Source organism: Thalassophryne amazonica, chromosome 10 (genome assembly GCF_902500255.1).
Source record: "Thalassophryne amazonica chromosome 10, fThaAma1.1, whole genome shotgun sequence".
In the NCBI taxonomy this organism is placed as follows: domain Eukaryota; kingdom Metazoa; phylum Chordata; class Actinopteri; order Batrachoidiformes; family Batrachoididae; genus Thalassophryne; species Thalassophryne amazonica.
The window spans coordinates 72,324,479-72,350,757 of NC_047112.1; the positions used below are offsets into that span (position 1 = coordinate 72,324,479).

The following is a 26,279-nucleotide window of genomic DNA, read 5'->3' on the forward strand; positions in this document are numbered from 1 at the left end:
ATTTCACTGTAAAAATTATAAGCATTCGAGTCGGTTGATCAGGCTGCTTTATTTGACATCTTCAGAATTTTTGAGATCCCCAGTCAGTTGCTGGAAGCTAAATTCCCATAAAAGGGATTATTAGTCATGGCCTGAAAGAAACTATGTTGTTTCAAGAAAGATTATCATTTATACATCTTATTTTAATTCCCATTTTGCAGTGATGAATACTTACTTTAGAAACAAGTAGTGGGCATTGTTTCTTTGTGTGACTGATTGCTCTGCATTTTTTAATCATTAGAACAATTACATTTTTTTGTGTTTTGTATGTATGTGATCTGATGGGGATTAAGAAAAGACAGGTTTGAGGTTTTTTTTTTTTTTTTTCATTTTTCTCATTCTGAAAATGAACCCCCATTCTCGACCAAGTAAACAGCCCCATCAGGATTATTCTCTTGTGTTTCCATCATCACACTATATTTTAATTGACAAAATACTCTGTACCCTTTCTTCAAACTGGTGCAAAGCAGCACATTGTACAGCCCAGTGCTATTGCTATAGTAGCTTCCCACTGTCACCATTGGCACTTTTGTACCCAGAGCCCACATACTTGATAATAACAAATGCATTTGTGCTCATCTGTGTGCCCATTGGTGTGGTCAATGTGAAAATGTGGTGTGGTCAGGTGCAGTGTTGTTGGACTGCGATTGTAAGGCACTAGAAAGTAACTGCACCATAGACCACTAATCAGTGGTTGAACATTGAGCTTAATGTAGTTTTTAATATGGAAACTTGACAGTACTGAGAAAAAAAAAAAACTTTCATGGGTAGGTTGTACTACACACCATGAAACTGGGTTCAAAATAACATTTAAACAAGAGTAAGCAATATTAGGAATGTACAAAAGGAACAATAAACAAACAAAGGAACAGCCAGTGGTGGGCACAGTTAACCAAAAAGATAGGTTTGATAACCGCTAACCCATTAACTGAAAAGTTAACTTTTATAACTCTAAATCACTAAAAAATTTAGCAGATGTTACAGCTAACCGCTAACTTTTAGTATTGACTCAGTATGCAGTCAGCTAAACCAGCTTTGAGTTTAAGCAATGCAAGTGCTGCTGAGAAAATTCAAAGACAATCACAAACCAGAAACACATGAAAAACCAGAGCTTGTGTCTTTGCTCAGCTGGCTTGCCGCTCAACAAAAAACAAACAAAAAAAAAGCATAACTTACTTTCAACATGCTTCCACTCAGACAGTGGGCAGGAGACATGAAGTGCAAAGCACCTTTCACTTACGGTTTCATTTAAAACCAACTAATTCCGGACAGTTTATCAAAATTAACGGCAACTCTGTCATTTTTACAAAGTGAAAATATGATATTGCTCATATCTTTTTAAGTAATGCACTAATCTTGAATGTTTGATCGTTAAACAGACGTGCTGAAAGGCATTATGGGAAATGATCTGACCTCATTACCCCCCCCCCAACACTGCCATCTACTGGATGTGAGTCTGAATAGAACAACTGTAATTTGTGTGTGGTATTGAGGTTTCAAACCCTGCAGAATGTTGCAAAATTTCAGAGTTCGCATTGAGACTGTCTGATCAGGCTGTACTTTAACCGCTGCACTGCACATGAACAACAGCATTAACCCCTTAACGCCTGAATTTATATAGCTGTATATAAAAAATATGTTTTGTGTGTGTTTTTGCCTTTAAGTAGATGGTAAATAATGTTGAGATTATTCATTTCACTTTTTGCACAAAAAATAAATAGTAATTTTGGTAATAATTTATGTTATAATGTTATAATAGTAATACTGGTATGTTGCAAATATGCGACAACAGGCATACTGGTCAATTTGGTAGGTTGCATATTTGAGTCAAATATTGTAGCATATATGCAACAACAGGCGTTAAGGGGTTAACATCTCATCATAAAACTCCTTGTATACTGTGCCTAAAACTCTCGTGAATATATGATTTGGATTTATAGACACTGTTATTGTGCTCGTTTTATGTAAACCTGTGAGAAGCTCAGGTTGTTTCACTTATTTACAGTGGGCGGGGAATCGCTGTGAGCTGTGAGCACTTCATGTTCATGTCATTCTGGAAGAAACTAAAGTTTGCTCTTTAACATCCTGCTTATTGTCCTTTACAGCACTGTTTGTTCCAGAATAATATATATAAACTGTTTGACATTCGGTTTCTGTTTATAAAGTTTCACACAGGTTAAACACAGGAGACACAGAGTATTTGGAATATTTGTTTTAGCAAGTTTTCAGGGTCTCATGCAGCAGTCTTTTACAAATGTTATGAAAGGCATAAAAGTTACATTTTAGTCGTATAAAGTTCATTTGCAATTGTTGTCATGTAGTTTCTCAGTGTTATTTTGAGTGCAGCAACTCTCCGGTGCGCAAGATTATGGGATATCTCCAGTGGTGTGCAGTTCAGCTAATCCGATATCAGATAATTATCGAAGCTAATGTTTTTGCTAGTGCGTTAGCTTTTCAGATAAGTTTTAAAACCATCATCGGACCAATTATCTTCCGATAAATTTATTTCTAATAAGTTTCAGTCCGGTTATTTTTTATTTTATTTATTTATTTATTTATTTATTTATTTTTGCTTTAAAGTCAGCAAAGTTTAATGGTCAAAAACATTTGTAAACCCTAAAATCAAACATTTTAGTCCGTCTATTGTGTGTGTGTTTTTTATGGCAGACTGGCTGTCACTTGCTGATGATGTCATCATTAAGCACAAAACGTGATTGGCCGGTTGACGCAGGGAGCATTGTGGATAGTGTAGTTCAGGTTCACTTTGGACGTTACAGTGTTTCTGTCATTTCTTTCCCTTGGAATCTGCTACAAAACCCATCACACATCGTGCAAAAAGAATTATTTAAATATCTAAAGGACACTGGATTACTTCATCGCATCTAAACAAATGACTATGGCTGCCAGGAGTTAAGGTTTTGTAAAATCTCAGCGATCACTCACCAGCCCAGTAGGTGGGGGTAAATGCACCTTAAACTGGCGCCGTCCGCCACTGGATCCGAAAGAAGAAGAGGAAAAAGCTTGCTCAACACAAAAACAAAAACAGACTAATTTTAACATCATTTTATTTTATTTCTTTGTGGCTGACGGTACCGCCAAGACTCTGTGGGAAAGAGGAGCTGTCATGGTGCAGCTGTGTACAGACTGGGACATTTCTTCACCGTTTAGACCATTTTGGATCCTGCCAGGATGATTATTTTTTCAGATGAATCCCACTGAATCTAACACGTAAGAATTTATTTTTACTACATGTATTTTACTCACCCAGTCAATGCATTAATGGACATATTTCGGTTGTTTAAGCCGCAGGGTTCAAAGTGTGTGAAAAAAGCGGCAGCTTTTAGTTTGTAAATGACAGTGTATCTAATACTGAGATAAACTGTGACTTCTAATACTGTGTTTTACTGCTTTTAAAAGATGATGACAGTGTTTTGGGGTTTTATTTTTTTATTCATTCATTTTTCATGCGTTCTTGTGTGTTTGTGATCCTTGAATTTACCCAGCAGCCCCTGGGCCACTTAAAGTGAAACTGGTTTATCAGAAGCCGACAGTGTAATCTAATGTGGCTGTGTCAAAATCAGTACTAATAGTTATCTGTGATAAAGATACTTTTTTTCAGCAGTTTATTGGTTTATTGTCATAAAAAAGTAACGTTTCAGTTATCTGATGAATGGTTATCGAAGCAAACTTTTTAGTTAGCTATGCCCACCACTGGATATCTCAATGGGGAAAATTGTTGTACTTTAAAATGATATACTGTACTGTTGTGAAACTGAAATAAACAACAAAAAACATGCAAATTTTAACTCCCCCTGTAAAGTTTCTGTAACTTGTGTGTCTGTTTTTACAATGTGTGTGATCGATGATCCACTTATATTGAGACATTCAGAGCATAAAACTGTTTGAGATTCACAAATATATTGGTTTATTGACACTCCAATCCAGTAGATGGCAGTATTCTCTACATTGTGACGGGGGGATGAGAGCAGATCATCTGAACTTTTGAACTTCCCATAATGCCTTTTGGCATGTGTCTAACGCTCAAACCTTCAGAATTAGTGCATACTTTAGCAAATATGTGCAATATCATATTTTCACTTTGTAAAATTGACAAAATGGTTGTTAATTTTGATAAACTGTCTGGAATTAGTTGGTTTTAAATTAAACCATAAGTGAAAGGTGCTTTGCGCTTCATGTTTCCTGCCCACTGTGAGTATCAGCATGTTGAAAATAAATGACTTTTTTTTTCTTCGTCATAGCAGCTGCCAGTTGGTCGGCCCTCCTTCTACTGGGGGAGGACTGAGCTTCTCACAGCAGATGAAAATGCAGGATTTTAGGTTTTACAGACTTAAAGCTTTATTCATTATACCAGCAAAAAAATAAATAAATAAAAAATGCTAGCAGAACTAAATTTAGCAGAAGCTAACTAGTCTGTTGATGGTTTTCAAAGTTATCTAAAAACATAATCCACTAATGAAAATGCCCACCACTGGGGATAGCTAAAAAAAAAACAAGAAGTCTGTTCTTTTTAACAAAAAAGAAAGAAAAAAAATCTGCTAATTGTGGTTCCCATAATATTTCTGAAGAAATACAGTGAAAATATATAAATACATGGGGATATTTTGTTTAAGAAACAACCACACTATCTTCTTGTGCCACCATTCATCGGGAAATGTAATGCAATATAGAATCCAGTTTATATATTTTAATTCTGTAAATAGACATGATTTCTTCAAAACTCATTATATTAACATTTTTTTTGTACAAATACAGTAAAAATGTATTAATATGGGAATATTATATACAATTCATTATATGTTCAGAGTCGGTCCTATTGTTGGACAGCACAGTGGCACAAACAGTAAGCGTGCTTGTTTCCTAAAGACACTGTCCCAGCTTCAAGGCTGCCCGAGACCCACTGAGTTGGATTTGTGTTCAGAAAAAACAGAGGAACATGTGCATCCCATGTCCCTGGTGTCCCTGAGCAAAATGGTAGCAGCACAACATGATTTCATTGAATAGTTATCAATGTACGTACAAGAAGTAACAACTGCAACTAAATTCTACAGAAATAATTAGTGTAAAAACATCATGATAATGTTAATTTAGAAAAAAAATGGCGTTAGCTTTACTGGTTTTTGTAAAGTTTCTGTAAATCACAACAGCTTTACACTGTAAAATATACACATTGTTCTGCAAGAGAATGTACTTTTTTTTTTTTTTAACAGAATTATTCTGGCAAACACAGCTGCTAGTAACCCCCCCCCCCCCCCCCCCCCCCCCCCCCTCAGAAAACAATGCAATTTTTCAAACGATGTTTGAGGGCTGCTTTCCTACCACACACTATGACGCACGGCACGGTTAGGTTGCCAGAAAACCTCTCACTCAAGTCTACTGACTGCAAAGTAAAGCACCAGACTTCATTTCCTTCGCTCTTCCAGAAAATGACAGAAGCCAGTTTGATTGGCATAAATCATGTTATGCCCAGAAGACACCCATGTCTAATACAGTGTATAATGCACCACCCTGCTTTGTGCACCGATTGGTGAAGTTGGATTGGACCCCCCCCCCCCCCAGATACCACATGTAGTTTTGACCACATGCCTTAGATGGTCAAGATGGGCCTTCTGTCTTACTGGAACAGTGAAAGGCTGTGTTTGGTTGTTTGCTGCCCGTCTCTCAGTGTACATCATCACTGTGCTGTAAATTAGATTCTGTTTCGCGCTGAAACCGTAGCTTTACAAAGCCATTTTTAAATCCCACACTGTTTGGTTTGTGACTATTTGAAATAACAGAGTAAATGGTGTAGAGGGAGTGAAATGGAGCAGCAGTATGTACAACTTGCCAACCAAACAATAGATCTGCAAGGTTCTTGCCAAGATCCTCATTACGTGGCCTTAATTCTGCCGTCTTTGATCTCTCTTGTTTTGAGAAGCTTTTATTTACTCGCTACCAATCTGCATATATGTTAATGAGACGAGGACGAACTGTTCAAGTTAGAGACAATGAACCTTGGTGGGCTGTGTTATTTTGGCAGGCATCTCATGTGGCACTCTGTTATAAAGTAAGTGCCTTTGTGTTACTTATAGCAGAACATCATTTCCGCTGTTTGGAGGGATGACGAACCGGGAGAGGAAAAAACAGTTGAGAAAAAAAAGAAGGATTTAGTCAAGCGAATATAGCTGCTTTGCAGGACTTCTTTACCTAAAAACCTATGCCTTGGGTTTTTTTCTCTTTTTTGGATGAATTAGGATGGCATGGTCACTTGGCTGTCTGTCAACTCCACACGATCTTCAAAGGACAGCCTAACCCCAAGAGATAGATGGAGCAACGACCAATAAAGATCAATGTCATCCTCCTCTCTTTCTTTTCCTTTCTTTCCTTCCTTCCTGCTCTCCACCACTTATCCAGAGCTTTAGAGCAGCGGCTAGACATAAAAGAGTCTTGTGCTGTCGAGATTGATATCCCCTATAGTTCCATTGATTTTGCCATTGTGGTGCTGTGTGTCCACATTAACAATGACACTCAGCTGTCTCTTTACTTGGCTGTGAGTGGCTACTTTTAGAGCTCCCGGGGCAATTTGGTCAGTATGGGATCTTCTTATTGGCCAGCCACGGGGACCCCACTGTGGACCAAATGAGTGTTTGAAACCGACCCAAGTGTCGCACATCATCTTAAATGAAGAGGTCAGAGTGGTGGCACAGGGGCAATCAACACTAGTATGACCTTAAGGGCTTGGGAGGTATAAGGAGAAATATATTTGATATTTGAAATCGTAACCTTGCGATCCCGATTCTGCATCAAAAATGCTGGTGCAAATTCTTCCTATAGTAGCCGCTGGCAAAAAAAGGTTGTCTCACTATCTGGGTCAATTTTCAGGTGCCCTTGCCACTATTCTTCCAATGCTCCTCTGTGCCCTACTTTAACAGCCCCTAGGGTTGTTTGCCATTGAAGATTGAACAGAATTTTTATTGTTCTGTCTCATTGCTGCACTTGCATTGCCATGCCAAAACTGCAAAGATAAAAATTGTGTTATTTGATGCTTATTTGGTCAGTGAATATAGTCAGCGAATCAATAGCTTTGGAGCTGGTAGTTGGCACGAAATTCATGAACAGGAAATGTGGCCATGAAAAATATTAATTAGCTTCTCTGTGCTACAGAGGGAAGGGACCCAGAGACAGATCCACTCTGGCCTGGTTTCTCAGGGGCCACACTGTGAGTCCAATAGGGGCTTATTATCCTCAGTGTATACACACACACACACACACACACACACACACACACACACACACACACACACACGCATATTACAACAAAGGCCTACTAATTCATTTTTTAATCTTATTATGGGAAGGGCATGTCAGATCACCTGTGCCGAGACCTGTTACTGTGGATCTTTTTTTTTTTCAGAATTCAAATTTATTAATTTATATAGTGGCAATTAGCGATGATAGCCTCAAGGTGCTTTACACAGCATAATAAAAACAGAAAAAAACTCAATTAAAAATTTTAAAACACAATAAAAAGATAAAACCATAAAAGAATACAAGAATAAAAACACATCATAACACTAATGATAAAACAAGGAAAAATAAATGAGTCTTTAAATGTGATTTAAAAGTCTCCACAGTATCCGACTGTCGTATGTGTGCCAGGACATCATTCCACAGAGCTGGGACATGGTAGGAGAAAGCTTTGTGACCTCTGTGATTGTGCAGTCTTTTTATTCACCTTGGGAACACATAAAAGTCCTGCACCCTGCGAACGCAGGGCCCGAGCTGGTACATAGGGGCTTACCAGGTCAGCCAGATAGGGAGGTGCAAGTCCATGAACAATTTTAGAAACTAATAACAGTACCTTAAAATTTGATCTTGCAGCGACTGGAAGCCAATCAAGATCAAGGATGCCAAAATGGGCATAATGTCCTCAAACTTTCTGCTTAGTGTCAAAATTCTGGCAGTAGCATTTTGAACCAGATGAAGACCCCTAATACTAGACTGCAGTAAACCAGAAAACAGAGCATTACAATAGTCCAATCTAGAACAGACAAATGCATAAATCAAAGTCTCAGCATCAGCTATAGACAGGGTGGGACGAATCTTGGCTATATTTCGCAAATGGAAGAAAGCAGTCCTCGTAATGTCTCTAATGTGGAGGTCAAAAGACAACGTAGGATCGAAAATTACCCCAGGATTTCTCACTTTATCCATATTATGTATAACACACGAACCTAGCTAGCTAAGGGCCCTGTCCCACTGACGTTTAGGAGGATTTGTGTATGGATTGCACACAAAATTGGCCCATATTCGCCAAACATCCGCAATATCCGTGTAACATGCCTGTATGAGTCGGCCGTCATCTGAACACGTCCATGATCATCCGCAGAGGCACGCATGTCTGCAGCCAGGATTTTTGAGCTGTTCAAAAATCTGAAAGCGGATAACATCCGCCTCACATACTCCAAATATACTGAATTCATACATAATACATACTCACTCTATGCGCTGTATATCTGCCGTTAACTGCTGATATCCGCAACTGACTGGGATTTGCAGCTTGACAGCGGACCAAGACAGTGTGTAAAACAAATATATATCGTGCCTATCATGTCCACATCACAAACTAAAATATGTTGTAGCGACTGCATACAGATTGGCCACGAATAAAGCGTTTTTATTACACCTGCTTTGCAGCTGATTTGTGGACATTCTGTGAATGCATAACAAAGACGTCACGTAAACCCAAAGTATTATATGTGGCAGAAAGCGACATACCTGCCAGTCAGTGCCGGTCCGGCTGTGTAAATCCACAAAGACGTAATAGCTGCTGCAATCCAGGACTTTTATTTAAGACCAACAAAAGGAAGAGTTGCTGTTTATAGCCACAACTCACGCTGAAGTCTGTTTTCTGTGAGGCTTTCAAAAAAAAAGGAAAAAAAAAAAAAACACCATCTCACACCCCGAGCGGCTTCCCCCCTCCCGCTCCCCAAACTCACGAACAGTTAACCCTCGAATGACAACAAGAACATTAACTCTGTGATCAACTTGTCCAAGTCCAGCAAATGCTCCAGAGGCTGTATTGTTGGTATGAATAGTGATGCCGATGGCCAGAGTGAGCTTCTTTTATGACCGCAATGCAGATGCCGTGCACACACAACACGTGTGCGATGCATTCATAATACACCCGTAATACTGCTGTGATAATCTCAATGTGTCGGATCAGTTTCCTCACTACATGCATTATATAACCATGATTGTTGTGTGGGCCGCTGAAGAGGAGGTACGGTTGGCCCACCACCAGAAGGCGTCCTGCCTGAATGGCGGGCTTCAGGCACGAGAGGGCGCCGCCGCCTCACAGGAGCAACTGGGAGTGACAGCTGTCACTCATCAACAACTCATCTACACCATCCATAAAAGCCGGGCAGCAACTTCACCTCCCTGCCGAGATATCAGTCTACTAACCAGGTAAACCTCTCAGCCGTCTCTGTGCCGTACGCACATATTTGCTTCTGAACTCTTTGCAGTTACCCTTCTGTAACTCGCAGCTTGGAGCTGGTTGGTGAGAATTTGGAGGAGTAGGCGAATCCACTCCTAAATTCTTAGTTATTACATTAGGCACTGCACAGATTGTGTTTCCTGCTACCTTGGAGTGAAGGACTGTGTTCACTCAGGAAGGAACCGTGAGTTGCTGACTGTTTGCTGGGTGTGCACACACCCACCGTAACCTGTTTCTGCTTCCTGCCAGCAGTATCAGATCTGACAGCTGGAGACGGTGGCCACCTGAGGACTCAGGACTTGGCGGCTCCGGTTTGTTCCAGATCCGTTGGCAGTGGAAATCGTGTGGGACCCGGGTCTCCTCTGGACAGATGTCTTCTATCCTCGAGCCTGCCCACACGTCACCTTTGAATTATTGACTTTATTCCAAATCTGCATTTGTCTGTATTCCGTTGTGCCCATTCCACAACATTAAATTGTTGTATTTTTGGCTTATCCATTGTCTGTTCATTTAATCCCCCTGTTGTGGGTCCGTGTCACTACACTTCCCAGCAGGATATCTCGGCCAGAGTCATGGATTCCGAGGGATTTCGCTTGAACAACCAATGGAAAAGCAGGATGCACAGGCGCCAGCAGGAGGCATGTTAGGTGAATGGCAGCAAATCTTAACCGCCTTCACTGCTCGGTTGGACTTAGTGACCGAGCAGAGCACAATACTCAATCGCAGGTTGGAGGCTCTCACCGCACAGGTGGAAGCACCCACACGGGGCGCGGCTGCAGCACCTCCTTCTGCTGACCTGGGGCCGAATACAGATATTCCAGTGGTCGTTCAACGAACCCCCCCACCATCCCCTGAAGCATACATAAGCCCCCCGGAACCATATGGAGGTTGTGTAGAGACGTGCGCAGACTTCTTAATGCAGTGTTCGCTCATCTTTGCACAGCGTCCCGTCATGTACGCGTTGGACTCCAGCCGGGCGGCTTATGTTATTAATTTGCTTCGAGGAGAGGCACGCTCCTGGGCTACAGCGCTCTGGGAGCAGAACTCACAGCTTCTATCAGCATATACTGAGTTTGTGAGGGAGTTCAGACTGGTGTTCGATCACCCATATAGAGGCGAAACCGCTTAGAGTACGCTGCTGTCTATGAGACAGGGGCGTCGGAGTGCAGCCGAGTATGCAGTCACCCTCCGCATCGCAGCAGCGAGGGCCAGCTGGAATACTGTTGCACTCCGCACCACCGTTGTAAACGGACTGTCTCTGGTCCTTAAGGAGCATCTAGTGGCTAAGGACAAGCCGCGGGATTTAGACGGGCTTATCGACCTGGTAGTACGGTTAGACAACCGATTAGCAGAACGTCGACAGGAGCGAGATGAAGGGCGTGGTCAAGCACGAGTCGTCCCTCTTCCTTCCGGGTCCGAAAGGGAGCCGTCTTCCTCACGCTCCACAGCCAGAGGGCTCCGTGTGGCTACAGCTCCCCCTGCTGACGTTGTTAGGGAAACGAACAAGGCCAAAACAAGATCAGATGACAGATTGAGGAAGCTGGTCCGCGGGGAGTGTTTCCTCTGCAGCTCAATGGCGCACACACAGAAAAACTGCCCCAAATGGTCAAAACAACACTCGCCCTTACAGACTGGGCTCAGGGTGGGTCACAACACGCACGAGGGAAAAGCACGTAAATCAGCACGAATCCCAGTCACGATCCTGTGTGAGGATTTAACCCTTCACGCCCCAGCACTTGTGGACACAGGGTCGGAAGGGAATGTGTTGGATAGCAGATAGGCAAAGGAAGTAGGGCTCCCTCTAGTGGCCCTTCCTTCATCATTGAAGGTATGGGTGCTAGATGGCACCCTTCTTCCTTTAATCACACACAGAGTTACTGGCTGTGTCTGGGAATCATCGGGAGGAGATTGAGTTTTATGTAACTCCTTCTACCTCCCGTGTTATTTTGGGCTTCCCATGGATGGTAAAACACAATCCCCGGATTGATTGGCTGTCTGGGGTTGTGGCTCAGTGGAGCGAAACCTGCCACCGGGAGTGTTTAGGATCTTCGGTTCCCCCCGGTTTGACCGCTAAGGAGGAGGTTAAAGTTCCCCCCAATCTGACGGCGGTGCCGGTGGAGTACCACGATCTTGCTGACATCTTCAGCAAAGATCTGGCACTCACTCTTCCCCCGCACCGTCCGTACGATTGTGCCATTGATTTGATCCCGGGCGTTGAGTACCTGTCCAGCAGGCTGTACAACCTCTCACGTCCTGAGCGCGAATCAATGGAGACCTACATCCGGGACTCTTTAGCTGCCGGGCTGATCCGGAACTCCACCTCCCCGATGGGTGCTGGGTTTTTTTTTGTGGGCAAGAAAGATGGCGGACTCCGTCCATGCATTGATTACAGAGGGCTGAATGAGATTACGGTTCGCAACCGATACCCGTTGCCCCTGTTGAATTCAGTGTTCACGCCCCTGCATGGAGCCAAAATCTTCACAAAGCTGGATCTTAGAAATGCGTACCACCTGGTTTGGATCCGGAAGGGAGACAAATGGAAGATGGCATTTAACACCCTGTTAGGTCACTTTGAGTACCTGGTCATGCTGTTCGGCCTCACCAACGCCCCCGCGATGTTCCAAGCTTTGGTGAATGATGTCTTGCGGGGCTTCCTGCATTGGTTCGTCTTTGTGTATCTGGACGATATTCTCATCTTCTCCCCGGATCATGAGACTCATGTCAAGCATGTTCGTCAGGTCCTGCAGCGGTTGTTGGAGAACCGGCTGTTTGTGAAGGGCGAGAAGTGCGAGTTCCACCACACTTCTTTGTCCTTCCTGGGGTTTATAATCTCCTCCAACTCCGTTGCCCCTGATCTGGCCAAGGTTGCGGCGGTGAGAGATTGGCCCCAACCGACAAGCCATAGGAAGCTGCAACAGTTCCTCGGCTTTGCAAATTTCTACAGAAGGTTCATTAAGGGCTACAGTCAGGTCGTTAGTCCCCTGACAGCCCTGACCTCCCCAAAAGTCCCCTTCACCTGGTCGGATCAGTGCGTAGCCGCGTTTAGGGAGTTGAAACGCCGGTTTTCGACTGCGCCAGTTCTGGTACAGCCCGATCCTAGCCGCCAGTTCATCGTTGAAGTGGATGCCTCTGACTCAGGGATAGGAGCCGTGCTGTCCCAGAGCAGGGAGTCCGTTAATGTCCTCCACCCTTGTGCCTATTTTTCCCGCAGGTTGACCCCGGCAGAAAGGAACTATGACGTCGGCAATCGGGAACTCCTAGCGGTGAAAGAGGCTCTTGAGGAGTGGAGACACCTGTTGGAGGGAGCTGCGGTACCATTTACAGTTTTCACGGACCATCAGAACCTGGAATACATCCAGACCGCCAAGCGTCTGAACCCCAGGCAAGCCCGCTGGTCACTGTTCTTTGGGAGTTTTGACTTCCAGATCACATATCGCCCCGGGACCAAGAATCAACGATCCGATGCCCTGTCCCGGGTACACGAGGAGGAAGTCAAAACCGAGCTGTCGGATCCAACGGAAACCATCATCTCCGAGTCCACTATCGTGGCCACCCTCACCTGGGACGTGGAGAAGACCATCCGGGAGGCCCTGGCATGGAACCCGGATCCGGGGACTGGCCCGAAAGAAAAACTTTACATCCCACCAGAGGCCAGGGCTGCAGTCCTGGACTTCTGTCACAGTTCTAAGCTCTCCTGCCACCCAGGGGTGCGAAGAACCGTGGCAGTGGTCCGGCAGCGCTTCTGGTGGGCGTCTATGGAAGCCAACGTCCGGGAGTATGTCCAGACCTGTACCACCTGTGCCAGGGGCAAGGCAGACCACCAACGAGCACAGGGACTCCTCCAGCCTTTACCCGTGCCTCATCGCCCCTGGTCCCACATCGGCCTGGACTTTGTCACGGGCCTCCTGCCGTCCCAGGGCATGACCACCATTCTCACGATAGTGGACCGGTTCTCCAAGGGGGCCCACTTTGTGGCCCTCCCGAAGCTCCCAACGGCCCAGGAGACAGCAGATCTCCTGGTCCACCATGTTGTATGTCTGCATGGGATTCCATCTGACATTGTCTCTGACCGTGGTCCCCAGTTCTCCTTGCAAGTCTGGAGGAGTTTCTGTAGGGAACTGGGGCCACCGTAAGCCTCTCGTCCGGGTACCATCCCCAGACGAACGGACAGGCAGAGCGGGCGAACCAGGATTTGGAGCAGGCCCTCCGCTGCGTGACCTCCGCGCACCCGATGGCCTGGAGCAACCATCTGGCCTGGATCGAGTATGCTCATAACAGCCAAGTCTCATCTGCTATGGGCCTCTCCCCATTTGAGGTATGTTTGGGGTACCAGCCCCCATTGTTTCCGCTTGTTGAGGGAGAGGTCGGGGTGCCCTCGGTCCAGGCCCACCTAAGGAGGTGCCGTCGGGTGTGGCGTACTGCCTGCTCTGCCCTGCTTAAAGCCCGGACGAGGGCCAAGGCCCATGCAGACCGCTGGCGTTCCCCGGCCCCTGCATACCAGCCCGGGCAGGAGGTTTGGCTTTCCACCAAGGACATTCCTCTCAACGTGGAATCCCAGAAACTGAAGGACCGCTACATTGGCCCTTATACCATCCTCAAAGTCCTCAGTCCGGCCGCAGTGAAGCTGGTAGCTTCAGCTTCACTGCGGATTCATCCAGTATTTCATGTCTCATGCTTCAAACCCTACCGCACTTCACCACTCTGCACCCCCGGACCGGCGCCGCCTCCTGCCCGGATCATCGACGGAGAGCCTGCCTGGACCGTGCGCAGGCTCCTGGACATCCGTCGACGGGGCCGGGGATTCCAGTATTTGGTGGACTGGGAGGGTTATGGACCCGAAGAGTGCTCCTGGGTGAAGAGGAGCTTCATCCTGGACCCGGCCCTCCTGGCCAACTTCTACAACCGTCAACCAGACAACCAGACATCAGGACCTGTTTAAAGTAAAAATAGGACATTTCCTGTTACCACCGGGGGGCGCTATGGCAAAGGTGGGAAGTTAATATATGCAGACGTTCAGGGCGGAGCTCTCATCATTTCCAGCAAGTTTGAAGTATTTACGATGAAGTATGTGAGCGTGACAGCCGTTCAAAGTGAAACAGCGTGCTCCAAAAAGCTCGCCAAAGTTTGACGAACCCTAGCAGCCATGCCTTTTGACCAAATTACATTCTTTTGATCACCATGGGGTCATGATGATGTTGACCAAATTTGAAGATGATTGGATGAAATCCCTAGGACGTGTTTGTTCAAATGTAAGTAGTGGAATGGCCAAAAATGGCAAAAATTAGTTCAAAATCTAAACTTAAAATCAAAATGGCTTCCTGTCGACATTTCACCATGACGGTAACAGACTTTTTTGTGTGTCCCAGCATGGTAAATATGTGTACTGAATTTTTTGAGGCTACGACAAAAAAAAAAAACCTATGCGGAGGGTTTTTTGAAAATTTCTAGAGGGCGCGATTTCGCTGCGACCTTGTGCGCGACCCCCAAAATATTGAATTTCGGATCCGGCCGGACGACTTTGCAAAGTTTGGTGAGTTTTTGAGCATGGGTAAGGGCCGAAAGTTTCATTTTAAAAGTGAGAATAATAATAATAATAATAATAATAATAATAAACAGCGCAGTTACAATATGGTCCTCATAGGATGTTGTCCTACTCGGGCCCTAATAAGAACTAATAATGTTACAATACAATTTTAGAGAAAGAGATAAAAATAACTTGATTAAAAACACAACAGAAAATATAAAACCAACTAACAATGAACATAAATAAATAAATATAGAAATAAATAACTTTTCTGTGAACACCTAGTGACTCTTACACCTCCACTTCATCCCTGTTTTATTTAAGTTTAATGACAATTTGTTTTGGTCAGACCATATTTTCAATGTGTTAATTTCTTCAGTGATTTCCTCCAGAACTATCTGCCAAGCTAGAAAACTGTTGCATCCTATTAAGAGCAGAATACTACTGGAATGAATTTGAACAAGGAAAGTTGTGTTTTTTTTTCTCACAAAAATGGATGCTGCACTCACTGCATTTTATTGTCTGGAATAGCCCCAGACTGTATTTCAGAGCTTTTAGAATTCAAATATTTTCATGTGGGTGGTGTTGAGGGTAATTTTGGGTTTCAGCTTTTTTTTGTTTATCACCACTTTCATCTCTGAATATGTCAATCGTGAGTCACTTTTATGCGAATTAAAGTCACTAACTGGGACCCCTGTCTTGCTGCGAGAAATAAACGAGAATCGTCCACTGTTCTGTTCAGACAGCTCCAAACGCTGTGCGGCTCTGTGCCGAGTCAAGTTAGAATGACAGAGTCCAGTCTGAGTTAATAAATTCAAAGCGAAACGCCATTTAAATCAAATGACACCTCTTTCCAAATGTTGTAATACAAACTGCAATCGATCAAATCATTTTTTTTTCCTCCCAAAATGAGACATCCTGCACTGGCTGGTTGAGCTCAACCCAGATGTATGGAGAGACATTCATGCCAAAATGTCTGAAAGGAAATGCTTTTGACAAAAACTACTGTGTATGTATCTATTTGAAGAGTGCAGATGCAAGACCCAGTATCTCCAAAACCATATTTTTTAGTTTTTTTTAGGGGACCATCAGTGTGCAAAATATGAAAGAATTTGAACAAACTGTTTTCATTTTATTCATGAAAGTCTGTGCATTTGTGAATATGGTTTCCTTTAAATCTCCATTTTCAACTGCATTTTTCTCCATTAAAAATAAATAAATACTTACTGGGTTTTGTATCTGAACTCTTTATATATATATATATATATATATATATATATATATATATATATATATATATATATATATGCGTGTGTGTGTGTGTTTGCTAAGTATTTACTTAAATGTTACGGTCCATTGACTTAATATTTAGCAAATATGAGTCATCCTGACTAAATCTGCAAGTCTGTGCCATAAGTTGCTGCATTACTTTCCAAACTTGTGTTCACTGAAGAAAAACGTTGAATGTTTCAGACCAAATCCACAAATGCAGAAGACCACTGAGAAATGCACGGTAGAGGAAACCTGTCCCAGCGCGCCATCAGCTACTGCTGCTGCTTAACAAAGACATGAAATGTGGAATGAATATTAATGGCCAATCACTGAGCTAATCTAGCAGAACAGCAGCTGTTTCTCGCTGAGCCACCAGCACTGCGAATGTCTCCGTCAGCAATGACATGCACCACTTTCGGATGTTTCTGTTGGGCAGATGTTTCAAGTGGTGCAGGAGGAATATCTCTGCTCTCTTTTCTCCTCACAGGTCTTTGATTTGATGTACAGTCATTTTCGTTGTATATTGCCCTGATGAGTGGCACTGACTGCTGCTGATATTTCACTTTCGACTTGGAGTTGGAGCTTGGAGTTCTTACAGAAGATAAATCAATTTTAAGCACTTTCATTTTGTTCTAAACCATTTATCGACGGCACCCCTCTTGGCATTCTGTGATTACTGCCTGGTTTGTGTTGTGTTTTGTCTTTCATTTGATGTCATTTCATTTGATTTCCTCTCATATCATCTTTATTCACTCCTTGGCTCTGGCAGACTGTGGGTTTTTTGTGCAGTACCAGATGAAAGTTGCCACACATTAGAGAAACATTGATCATGCAAGGGTCTGTAAATTGAAAAGTGAAGAATTTGTGATTTCAGATAAATTGCCAGTTCTACTTGTAAGGTTTTTTCCTCACTTCTTCATACTGTTTGTTTAGGTCTAACATATGTCTAATTTCTCATTGTAACCACAGACTGTATATATACGGGACAAGCCCTCCGTAAAATCACCCATAGGTTTCCTGAAGAGTATTTGAAGCTCAAATGAGACAGCTCTAGATGTTGTGATCTTGGCAGTGAAAAACGCTGCCAAACTGGTCAACTCACAAATGGGTAAAGAGGTCGGTCCAATGTGGGCAAAACTGACATGATGTGTTTGGAACAAATGAAGCCTGAACATGAACATGACTTTCAACAAGCTATGGCAAGCAGGCTAACCTTGACGCAGGTTTTGATTCACACACATTTTTTGTGGACTGGGCAGTGGTTTCAATAACTGCTGGCTTGGGTGTGGGTGTTAAAAACTGTGACCGGCAAATCGCCTCAGTAACTGCAGCACCATCACGCTAACAAATGTCATCAAGCTATTAATACCTTCTAATTAGTCATATGTGTGCTAGGATACAAAAAAAAATAAATAAATAAAAAAAATTGTAAACGTTCACGCAACAGATATACTGGAAAGCCAACATCTCAGATGGTCACCCAGTCCCTCCAGGCTGCATTAAACTACTAATGGGGCAACATAACAGTTGTGCATTTTGTGCAAAAAGCACAGAATTTGGTTCCAAAATAAAACTGGCTATTGAGGCATCATGAAATTTCAGTATGTCACCCATGGCAGCCATCTGTTGAAATGAAAATTAAAAAGTGCTCCAATCAAATTGAAAAATATACCACATTATTTGTCTGATCATAAAGTGTTGTGAAAGTGTAGGGACACGGACCCACAACAGGGGGCGTAAATGAACGGACAATGGAATAAGCCAAAATACAACAATTTAATGTTGTGAATGTGCACAACAGAACAACAGACAACACAATTTAGAACAGCAGTCAGTAATTCAAGGTGACGTGTGGGCAGGCTCGAGGATAGAAGACGCCTGTCCAGAGAAGAGCCGGATCCCGCACGCTTTCCACTGCCAGCGGATCTGGAGCACCCCGGAGCCACCAAGCTCTGAGTCTCCAGGTGGCCACTGCCTCCGGCTGTCAGATCTGGTACTGCTGGCAGGAAGAACAGACAGGTGATGGTGGGTGCGTGAACACCCAGCAAACAGTCAGAAGAGGGTGGGAAACACCTCCACCTCTTAATCACAATATTCCAGAATTACGTGCAGATCCTGTTAGTATACTTAGTAGTCCCCAACCGAGGAGCGGAGTACGCCAACTCCCCAACACACGACTACTCCTTACGTACAAACAGGTTCGTCTGCAAAAGTAATGTTACACACAGAAGCAAAGACGTTACTACTGTTGTGTTTACTCAGGCTGAGCGGTTTACCTGACAGGTAGACGATTTCTCGGCAGCGAGGTGAAGATGCTGCCCGGCTTTTATGGTGAAGTGGTTTGAGGTGAAGATGAGTGACAGCTGGTGCTGTTGATGAGTGACAGCTGTCACTCCCGGTTGCTCCGGCGCCCTCTCGTGCCTGAAGCCCGCACTTCAAGCAGGGCGCTCTCTGGTGGTGGGCCAGCAGTATCTCCTCTTCAGCGGCCCACACAACAATAAAGATTCTCAAAAGGTATAGTTCAGACTATCTATGACTAAATGTTATTGATTTATTTGGTAAAAATTACAAAATGATGACAAAGGTCGATTTTGATTTATACAGCGATCAAAAGTTTAAGCTGCTCCAATTTTGATAAAATGTGATTTAAATTATTGGCTGAGTTAATAGGATTTTAAAAAGGAATAGTTTGCACAATCTGTCACGCTAACTTATCATGTTATGGTGTAACATATGTCAAATAATCCAATGGACATCAACCTTGTTTGACCCTTACTTTGCAGATCAAGCATTCAGCAAAGTCAAAACTATTCCACTTATTAATCCTACTAGCTCACCCAATAATTTGCATTACGTTTGACCAAAATTGGAGCAGCTTTCATTTTTACCCCCTTTACAAACTGAAATTGACATTTGTCACAATTTTTGCTGTTTTTACCCCATAACTCCATAACATTCAGTCATAAAGAGTCCAAACTATACCTTTTTGGAATATTTATGAGCAGACAAATATGGTTTACCTTTCAATAAGACTGGAACATTTGTAAATTTTGACCCTGTGTAATTCTTCATTGACCCCTGCAGATCAGTAGAGGTCATCTCCAGGATGCCTCAACATCTGAAAATAAACATTAATTAATTTAGAATATGTGTGCCAATTTTGGTGCTTTTATGACAAATTGAACAATAGGTTAGCTATGCCGCCCCACTATACATAAATCTGCATGCCCACAAATCAGAACATGATTGCATTGTATCCAATGTGCCGAAGCACTTAAGTCAATGACTTAGCTCACATATCACTTATCTGGAGTGTCAGTTCTATCTTACCGTATAGCCCAGGTTACACATAGACGGTTTTGTCCGCGGGTAGTACGTAGACCAAAGTTCGCGGTAGTTCCGGCTGTTTTCGCGGTGGAAAGGGGCGGAGCATTTTGATGGCGTTTTGAGCACCGTACTAGCCGCAAATACATGGATAAAACGCCGCTACATCCGCCGAATAAAGCAGAGTTTTGACACCGTAGCATCCGGCACACGTCAGGCAATGGGGGTTAATACTCAGTTCTATCCTTTACAATCGCAGGTTAAGACACGCGTGAGAACGATGGTGTTCTGCTGCCGCCGATAATGCCCTGTGTACCGCTGGATTTATCCAGGCAAATCCTGCATTACTCCAGAAACTTTTGCTTATAGGCACCGCCCCCAGAGTATAATAGGCTGAAGCAGCTGTCAGTGCAGGGGGAGGGAGTGACAGGGAGCTCATCTCTCAGCCTTTTCTTTTCTCTCCTTTTCCCCTCCTCAACATGTTGCTCGTCTGCACCACAGGACTACACTCTGCTTCTGAACCAGACCTCTTGGTAAGTCCTTGCCGCTGCCAATTTTATTTTAGGAGGTATACTGGAGCTTCTCTGCAAAAATATCTGGAGCTGGCTGCGAGTGAGAGACCTGCATGCAGCGCGCTAGCGTTTTTATACTGACCGCCGCCTATCGGCCATTTGGAGCGCCGTTAACCGGGAGGTGGCGTTTAGAACAGCGTACTGTCCGCTAGCGCTGCCATTTTGTCTGCCTCTGTCGCCGGTTAAAACGCCTTTGAGGACGCCGATGTGGGCTCTATCGTCGTTTACACGCCGTTGGTTAGGGATACAACGCCGGCCGCCAATTACGGCGGTGTAAACTGCGGGACTACAGGAAGGGGCGGGATGACACGGTGATTAAAAAGTATCAAACGCCGTTGTTTGCATTGTCTCCGTTGTCAGGCCACTTGTCCGGGAGCGCTCCCTGAATTATTCGACATGTTGAATAATTTTTTCGATGATTCCCGGTGAAGCCGGAACCAAACCATGCCCCCGTGCGCCGGCATTAACTACGGCGTGTGATCCCTAAAACGGCGCGGAGGGGGCAAAATCTCTGCCGTCATGCTTCCGGGAGAGTTTACCGTCTATGTGTAAATGGGGCTTATGTTTCAACAAATGTTCTCAGTGTTATCGGTTTTGTTTATCTTGTTAGCTAGTTAGGTATGGTTGGCTTTTTAAAGGCTAATTTAATGGTAGCTCTTCTAACTATAGTTAGCTTATTTTTGTTATTTACAATTTTATTTTAATGGTGCAGATGTTTAATGTTTCTTCATTTTATGGGTTCTTTAATAGATATCAACTTATAGTACCTAGTTTGAGATTTCCATTTTATAGCATATAAATTATGTATTTTATCTTCCTATAGTATGCCACCAGGGTTTACTTTAGATAGATACCAATATTACATCATAGCTTCTGTTTCTATAATATAATAACCATAAGCTAGCTATAATTTAATTTTACTACTAGTCTACAAAGTATACATATAGTACAATCTTCTCCTATATTAATATTTAGGTTTTAGAAGCTAACTCCTATTATATTATATATAAACCATTTTTCTTGTATATATTGTTTATTACCCTTATTTAAATATCACTTATATACATGATTATTTTCTTATGATATGTCTTATGATATATTATTATGATATGTCCATTTTCTTGAGCCGCTTGGGTAGGTAGGGAGAGTTCCCATGGGATAAAAAAGCTTTTCAACCTACCATCCCTGGGCACCTAAGTGGCTCTACTCTGCTCTATTCTACTCTTCTATTCTCCTCTTCCTTTTTTTTTTAGATATTTAGATATACCTTCGTATACACTACTATAGTTCTACCTTAGAACTGGAATATATTATAGAAGACATACCTTACTGAATTTCCATGGCATCAGTTCAGGTCTGGGAGCATGCACGAGTGCTACACTTTGCCTCATCCAGTACACCGTGGATCTACCTTGGATTCTGATGGTAATCACACACACAGACAACCAATCTATACCCACCTCGTGGAAATAACCATCTATCTGCTGCAGCCAGGTGGAATGTAGGTGTCCCCTTGGCCTTCTTCAGCCACTGAGGTCCTCGGCACTAAATCATTTCATGTTGGATTATGCACAGCAAAGTGTGCCACATGAGCATAATGTCACAGGTGACATTTCCACGCAGTGCAAGTGATACTCCTTATCTTTGTCTTCATTTATAATTGCTTGTTTGACACAGTCATTTCAGAAGTACCTAAGGATTTTCAGAAGAGAACTAGTATGAGATATGTCCAGTTCTGGTCAGTGGTTAGTGTCCAAATCTCACAACCATACAGTCAGACAGGAAGCACAAGCCCCCTAAACACCTGGACTTTCATTCTCCTCCAAAAATACTGTCATCACCAAACACTTCTGTCCAGAGATCTCATGGCTCCATAAATTCTTGCCAGGTGTCTGTCGGCCTCAAAGTCAAAGAACCCAGAGATATCAATGTCATTGACGACATGAGCTATTTGCATTGTATCCAATTTCTATTTTTTATTTTGATTTTTTTTTCTGAAAAGTTAAATTTTGAGCAACAACATAAAACATCAACAGAAAGCAATAAAAAATGGAAACTGGACTGCATTTACGTATACAGTGGTCCCTCGTTTATCGCAGGAGTTACGTTCTAAAAATAGCCTGCGATATGCGAAATCCGCAAAGTGGCCAGCGTTATTTTTTACAATTATTATAGACGTTTTAAAGCTGTATAACCCCTCACTACACACTTTATACACTTTTCTCAGTCAGGCATGAACATTTTCTCACTTTTCTCTCATGTGTAAACACTCTCAAAGTTCAAACCTTTGTAGAGAAATAAGACCAACCTGTTTTCAGGCCCAAACATTTGTTTGAGAAATAAAAATAGAACGTTTTCCTATAAATAATTATGATGGCTTTTAGAACTAAGAAATTTAATTTTAACGATCAATGTACGAGGTTGGACACATAAGAAATTATTAATACTGACTGACCAGTATTTCACAGTTCCTCTGATCGCGCCTCTTCGTCCTGGCGCCGCTGCGCTGTCACGTCTTTTTCCTCTCACTCACACCTCGCTGCAGGTGTCTTTTTCCGAGTGTAGAACAAGTTATGGGTAGTTGTTGGCGCTCTTTTTTCTTCTGGGCGAGAAGATTCTTATAAACAGACACGCAGAACACAATGCGCGTACTCTCCCTTCGCGGTGTCGAGACCGGCTGCTTGATGAGGCCACGGAACACAATGCACTGTAAAAAAAAGCATGCAAAATTGGACTAAAAAAAATCCGCGAAACAGCGAGGCCGCGAAAGGTGAACCGCGTTATAGCGAGGGACCACTGTATAGCATTTTCCCATCTGAATCAGAAGCTCAAAGCTCTCTAAAAATGTTACCTCACATTCACCCATTTACACATACACACCAATGTTTGGATGCTGCCATGCAAGATTCTCATTACACACCGGGAACAACTAAGAGATCAGGGACCTTACCCAACAGCCATTAGTGATTTTATGGTCAAACTGGGGTTTGAACTGAGGATTCTCTGGTCTCAAGCCCAACACTTAACCACTAGACCATCACCACCCTGTCACCTTGTATTTGCAATTTGTATTTCTAATTAGGTGAATTGGAAAAATTAATTGTCCAGGTCTCCCTTGCAAAAGAGGTCTGGATCTCAGTGGGACTAACCTGGTTAAATAAAGGTTAAATTAAATTTGACCATCACCCCAAATACAAGAGATTTAATAACGACTAACAGCAATGAAGTAAAAAATTGAAAAAACAACAATAAAACCCTATAAAAGGCAAGAAGGGTATAAGAACAAATCAAAACCATTAAATTAGTGTCAGTTATAAGAAACAGAAAGTCTTCAATCTAGATTTAAATGAGTCCACAGAATCAGGCTGTCTGATCACAAGTGGCAAACTGTTGCATAAAAAGGTGCCCGATAAGAAAAGGCCTTATAACCAGCCCTCGGAACAAATAGCACACCTAGATCCTGAGAATACACAGCACGACCTTCTTTTAACTTAAATCATGAAGGGGGAAAAAAAGAGAGTACTGTATACTTTTCAATTTCTCATCATAACTTAAACAGCAGGAAAACATTTTTATTTAAGACTTTTCACAGAATTCCCAACACACCACAGGTCAACAAATCAACGTGGGACAGCACTTTCAGTGTGCTCAGAGGATTCTGACTGCAAACATCACTATGTTACATCCCTGGCTGAGAGAGCGTTGAACATTGTGGGGAATTGTGACGTCTCCATGATGATTTGAGACATTCCGTGTGAAGCACAATGCAGCAACGGCCAGAGTTTGTCCTGACAGGAGAGCGATGAGCAGCTATCAGCTGAGGCTCTGTTGGTGATACAGCAGGTCTGTATGGTGCAGCTCCAGCTCGCTGAGAAGACCTGGATTCCAAATAGGCTCTGGCATTATCAAGCCAGGCCTGCTGCTTGCTCACACACAAACATACAAATACACACACATATAGTGGGAAGATGGATGTATTTGATAATGGGAACACATATGCGCACACACAGGCTGGATAAAGAGTAGGTTAAATATTTGCACACCCACTCAGGAGCGTGAACACATCCTGATCTGAATAGGTCAGGTTATTTTCTTTTTTCCATATGTTGTTGCAGCATTGCATCATGTTTGTGTGTTTATTCCACCTGAAGGACAATGAAAAGGTTTGCTCCAGTTCACTGACATGTGAAGGGATGCAGCAGAGAAAGAGAGCGAGAGAGTTAAATGGGCCAAGAAGACTAAGGCAAAACAAAAAAGATTGGAATTCTAGACTGTGTGGCTCCATGCTCTGTTGGTGCACTGTGCACAATTTTTTTTTTTCTTTCTTCATGATGATGAATTTTTCTGGTGCATAAGACAACTGAGCGGCCCATGTATTAAACATCAGTGGTGTTGTTCTTCTCTTCTTACAAGAGAGAAGATGTCAGTAATGAGCCAAGCAGGCAGTCCTTTAAGCTCCGCTGATCTCCTTTGGAAAAGAGGAGAGGAACAGTGAAAAGATGCGTAGTTAGGGGGAGAGGAACAGGGGAAAAAAGACAGAGTGGGAGCTTGAACAAGTGTAAAATAAACACAAGAAGTAGTATGGGCTTCAGCAGGCTGGGGGAGGAGTGGTGGGACTGGGGGGTGACATGCTGCGTGGTATTTTTTCTCCCTTTGGAAAGAAGAAAAATATAGATAACTGGTCACAATGTGCTTGGCTGGGCATAAATGGAGAGATCTTGAAATAGTAGGGAGCATGTTCAGAGGTTATGGGGATCAGGGTGAGCTAATCCAGTGGCCGGAGCAGCTGTGGGTTGCACATTCTGAATTCGCGCTCCTTGTCCAAATCCCCTCTGTTGCGCTTACCAAACAATACTCAAACACAGGCCTTTGCTGGCCCAGAATTCAGTCAGCTAACTCTAAAAAGCCCAGCTGGGATGTTCAGGCCTGTAAGCTCTTAAATTTGCCCTCACATCAGCACAAACTGGTTTGTTTTGAATGGTGGTGTGGTGGTGGTGGTGGGGGTGGGGGGTGAATTAGGTTTATGGAGGGGGGAGAGAGAGAGAGCGAGAGCAACCGAGAAAAACAGAGCACTAAAGAGATGATGAAATCGTTTCTATAGGGATGTGCTTTGCTCCTGAGGGTCAGATTGTGCTGAGGCTGAAAGAGTTATGCAGACTCAGTGGAAGAAGTAGATCACAACAATTCGCTAATACGCAGAGTAGGTGAAGATCAATTAGCCTTATCTTACAAGCTGCTAATGATAATACCAACGTGAAACCTGCTGACGTGGCAGTTCGCCAACGAGAGAAAGCAAGGAGATGATGTCATGAGTTTAGCTGGTTGAAAGATGCGGGATTTGTGCAAACACACTCGTGTGTCAGCAAACACACACAAACTATTTGGACAATTTAGTCACGAGGTACACAGCAGCCACATCCAAGGGCAAGACACAAAAGGAGCAGAATTGTGAGAAAACGGAGCGTGTAACCGTCACCGTTGGGATTTGTCGCGTGTTCTGTTTGTGATTTTCATGGATACTGTCTCAAGATTCCATCTCTGCCTTTTGCAGATGATGCAGCTCTGTTAGCACCTTTTGAACATCACCACCATGATTAGAAGGGTCACATCAAAAGCGGCAGCAGCCATGCCACTCTGTGCACACCTGATCCCATCCTTTCTCAGAAGTAAAACAGAGTAGGTCCTGACTACTCGCTTTGGAGACAACTTGGGTCCACCACAGGCTGTGTGTGCTTATCCATGTAGAACGCATGTTGCATCAGGAAGGGTATCCAGTGTAAAACTTGTTCCAAATCCAATGTGGATTGGCACTTGATCTGCTGTGGTGAGCTTGAGCAACTGGGGGCTGCCAAAAGAAAAATATTGAAAGTTCTCCAGTAGATTGCTCCAACTGAGTTGTAGACATGACATCCCAGTGCAAAGACACACGAGTGTCTTGGGATGATGATCATGAATTAAGTCAAATGGAGGAGTAATGACAGAAAAAAATCATTCAACCTTTCACCCCAGGGAGCTGTGGTGGAAGACCTCTCACTTCTGCCCCTAGTCTGCC

At 43.3% G+C, this 26,279-nt stretch overlaps 1 protein-coding gene across 7 annotated transcripts in view; it reads left to right on the forward strand.

Annotated features, from left to right (window-relative positions):
* Nucleotides 1–26,279, forward strand: part of celf5a (cugbp, Elav-like family member 5a) — a 788,658-nt gene that overhangs the window by 409,911 nt on the left and 352,468 nt on the right. The window lies entirely within an intron of this gene.